The sequence below is a fragment of the Myotis davidii genome, unplaced genomic scaffold, assembly GCF_000327345.1.
Source record: "Myotis davidii unplaced genomic scaffold, ASM32734v1 scaffold964, whole genome shotgun sequence".
Taxonomy (NCBI): domain Eukaryota; kingdom Metazoa; phylum Chordata; class Mammalia; order Chiroptera; family Vespertilionidae; genus Myotis; species Myotis davidii.
This window is the reverse complement of record NW_006298351.1, coordinates 2,699,967-2,704,061: the sequence shown is the minus strand read 5'-3', so window position 1 is coordinate 2,704,061 and position 4,095 is coordinate 2,699,967. Positions and strand designations below refer to the sequence as shown.

The 4,095-nt window shown below is 49.5% G+C and overlaps 1 protein-coding gene across 1 annotated transcript in view; it reads right to left on the bottom strand.

Annotated features, from left to right (window-relative positions):
• Window positions 1-4,095, bottom strand: part of LOC102758139 (protein maelstrom homolog) — a 20,534-nt gene that overhangs the window by 11,932 nt on the left and 4,507 nt on the right. The window lies entirely within an intron of this gene.

The following is a 4,095-nucleotide window of genomic DNA, read 5'->3' as shown; positions in this document are numbered from 1 at the left end:
CCAGCGCCCGCCCGCATCGGCCCCTGCAGCTGCATTGCAGGCGCGCAGACATCCACTTGTCGACTCCACAGATTGTGCGTGGGCATCTCTCAGGTGCCGGGTCCTGTGCTGGGGGATTCCGCCGGGAACAAACCTGAGATAAGTCCTTGGTTCCCTGAACTTACATTCCAGGGAGAAAGCAATGAACATCATAAACGACTGAATTGTATAGTATATTTAAAAGGGATAGTATTTTTTGCGGGGAGAGAAAATAAAGAAGGGCCTGGCATGGGAAACTGGGTCTGTTCTCAATAGGGTGGTTATGGGTATTTTAACTGAGAAGGCGACATTTAAGCAGAGACACAGAACATGAATCACAAATATATACATCTAAAAAAGACTACACTCTCTATCCCTCTCCCTTCCTCTCTGTAAAAAATCAATATAAAAGACTACAGTCTGCCCTCAAGTGCGTGCATTACGCAAACACAGCGTGTCTGTCGGAGTGCCTCTCTTTCTACCTGTGCATAAGCACTTTGCATACATGTGCCCATGCCAGACCACATACAATGCATTGCATACGGGTGGTATGTATATCTGTGCATATACACTCTGTGCATATCTATATCTGTTTGTGTCACTTCTGTGCACACACAAATGTGCACATTTGTGACCACGCCTGCACCTCAGATATCTGTGACCACCTCATTTGCATATATTCCTCAATGCATAAGGACAGAGCCAATGTAGGTTTATATATCCCACACTTCAAGTATGCATTTTTTCTCATTTCATAAGCTACTTGTCAATTTCATAATACACTATTTACACATCTTGTGTTCATTGTGTGAAATATATCACGTGCATATATGCAAGTACATGTATCATAAACCTTGTTTGAATGGATGGCATATACTATACACACCCACAAATACACCTACATATGGACTCTCTTACTCAGATATACTACATGCACATTTCCCACACAGTCTTTGCACCTGTTTTACACATCCCGTACACACGTGTTGTGCGAATAATATAGTAACATTCACAGCGCTTACTACATGACAAGAGGCAGCACTAAGTGCTTTACTTGTATGGTCATGGTCAATCCTTAGGACAACCCTATGCAATAGGCACTGTCTACTATCCTGGCAGTAAAAGCTCACCTTGCAGTCAGGTTGCCCATGTTTGGGCCCTGGCTTCACCGTCTCTAACATCTGAGAGCGTCGGCCTCTCCGCCTGCAAAGTGGGGCAGTAGCCATACTTAGTACGAGGGTTATTGTGAAAAGTCAGTACGACCATCATGCCTGAGAAGCCTAGATAGTGCAGCAATGGCGCATAGTAAGAGCTCAATGAATGCTAGCTGTGAGTCTTATTATAATCCATTTCACAGCTGAGAAAAGTCAGGCTCAGAGAGGCTAAATGATTTGTCTGAGATCACACAGTCTAAGTGGAGGAGGCAGGCCTCAAGCTCACATAGTTCAGATCCTTGAAGCATTCCACTGCTCATGCCCCCATGTCACGCAACGAGGACAAGTAACGTGCGTGCGCGCGCACACACCAGCCCGTTCCATGGCAACTCCATACACTCTTACCTTTAATACATGCATCACATAGCTCCCATTTCATACAGATATGAATTCTCTCAGCATTTATGCAATCAGCACCTATCCACCAGACAGGTGCTGGGGGGTCAGCAGTCCGCAAGGTGGACTTGATCCCTGCTTTCATGGCATTTACAGACCAGGACACACAACTGTGAGCACACACCGCATATAACCTATGTACATGCGGCCCTGCTCTGTGCACTTGTCCACACACAGGTATCCTGTACATAGAGTCCATGTGCATGAATCCCCCACACACCCCATTGCTGGTTCTGCGGCACATAATCCACGGGGACATGTGTCTTGTATCACTGACACATACCCAGGGTATCCATACCACGTGTGCCGTATCCACTTCCTGTGCACGTGTCATTCACACACGGCCTTAACCTGTGTCCACGGATCACACACACTAATGTACCTGTTCCGCTTCCTGTCCCACACAGACACCTTGGGAGGCCCAGCGGAGCCCCCCTGGGTGGGTCTGGGGGGGTGGAGGTCAGAGAGGCAGGGCGTAGACCCCCATCACACAGGAGAGAAGGTGGCCCCTGGCTTCACGGCTGGCGGCCAGGAAATTATAGTCGACACCAAACCAAAGCGGCCCCTCAGTGGACCAGGTAATCAGGCCTGTCCCGGATTCGGCCTGACAGCTTAAATGTTCTAATTCCGCTGCCAGGGGCCCAGCTCCCCCACTCCGGCCCGGCCTAGGCCTCGGCCCTCCGTCGTAATTGGACCCACGTTCTCATTACCCTGAGATTAGACAGGTCCCCTCCGGCCGGGAGGATGCCCACAGCTGCAGGGGAACCATCCCCCACACGAGCGCATTTACCTGATTATGGAGTTTATTTTATAGCAATTGTCCAGGATTCCAGAGGCCGCCTTCATCCCACCCCCTGCTCCCCAGGCCCCAGAGGCCTCTACTAACCCTGAACAAGTGGTTTCTGCCTAATGTACTCATTCCACCTCCCCCAGGCCCTGCAATCCTGGAGGCCTCACTGGCCCCCTGCATGGACTGGGTCCCTGTTTAAAAATCACTTAAGGAATTTGGAGAGGAAAGAAGGGAAGGAGGGAAGAAGGGGAGGAGGGAGGGAGAGAACATTCCAAGAATCTTCTCCTGGGATGCATATGGGGGGTGGGGTCTTCCTTCCAGACTTGTGTTTCATTCAACAAACACATATTCAGTCCCTGAGCTAATGACAATGCCATTGACGGGTGAGGATGCTCATTCATTCAACGCCAGCTGTATGCCAGAGACAGTTGTGCATGTGGCTACTGCTTTCCCAGAAAGTTGCGGAGGAGACCAGCAACTTTCGCAGCATGTGATTTGTGCTTAGGTGAGAGCTTTGGAACCTATAGGAAGAAACAATTAAGAAAAGGGGGTTGGGCTCTGCCAGCATGGCCAGTGGTTGAACATCAACCTATGAACCAGGAGGTCACGGTTCGATTGCTAGTCGTGGCACAAGCCCAGGTTTCGGGCTCAATCCCCAGTGGAGGGCGTGCAGGAAGCAGGGAATCAATGATTCCCTCTCATCATTGATGTTTCTATCTCTCCCTCTCTCTTCCTCTCTGGGGAGGAAGGGAGGAGGAAGGGAGGAAGGGAGGAAGGAAGGAAGGAAGGAAGGGAGGAAGGGAGGAAGGAAGGAAGGAAGGAAGGAAGGAAGGAAGGAAGAAAAGGGGATTGGGAAGGGGAGCATTTCAGGCAGAAGACACAGCAAGTGCACCAGCCTGCAGAGAGAGAGCCCAGTGTATCTGAGAAACTGAAAAGAGATATCAAAGCTAAAGTGTAGGATGTGCAGGGCAGAGGAAGACCTGAGGCTGGAGACAGGACTCCAGTCATGAAGGGCCTCATGTGAAATTGACTGCACATTACCCTGAGGACAGGGGAGCCATGGGAGGACCTTGAGCATTGGGGAGCCATGGGAGGACCTTGAGCATTGCACACTCACTCTGTGCCAGGCCTGGCTCTAAGTGCCTTGTGAGTACTAACTCGTTTTATCCACACGCCAGCCCCATCAGACAAATACTCCAGACCCACTAGCCCTTCTCTACAAGGTTGAAGTCCTAAAAGCTTAGGAGGCCAGAAAGTTTCACCTAGGTTTGGTGTCAAATTATGTGGTGCCAAAATGACCTGAACTAAGGAGAAGCTATTTTTGGTCTTCATTTCACTCCCTGGTATGAGCATTTATATGTTCTGTTGAAAAAAATTGATGAATAAGTTTGATTAAAAGAAATGCCCCAGACCCCACAGCTCGGCTGTACAATAGATGGGATGTGGGCCTTAGACTTCACAATCAGAAAAGATCTGAAACCGCCCTGACCGGTTTGGCTCAGTGGATAGAGCGTCGGCCTGCGGACTCAAGAGTCCCAGGTTCGATTCCAGTCAAGGGCATGTATCTTGGTTGCGGGCACACCTCCAGTGGGGAGTGTGCAGGAAGCAGCTGATCAATGTTTCTCTCATCAATGTTTCTAACTCTCTATCTCTCTCTCTTCCTCTCTGTAAAAAATC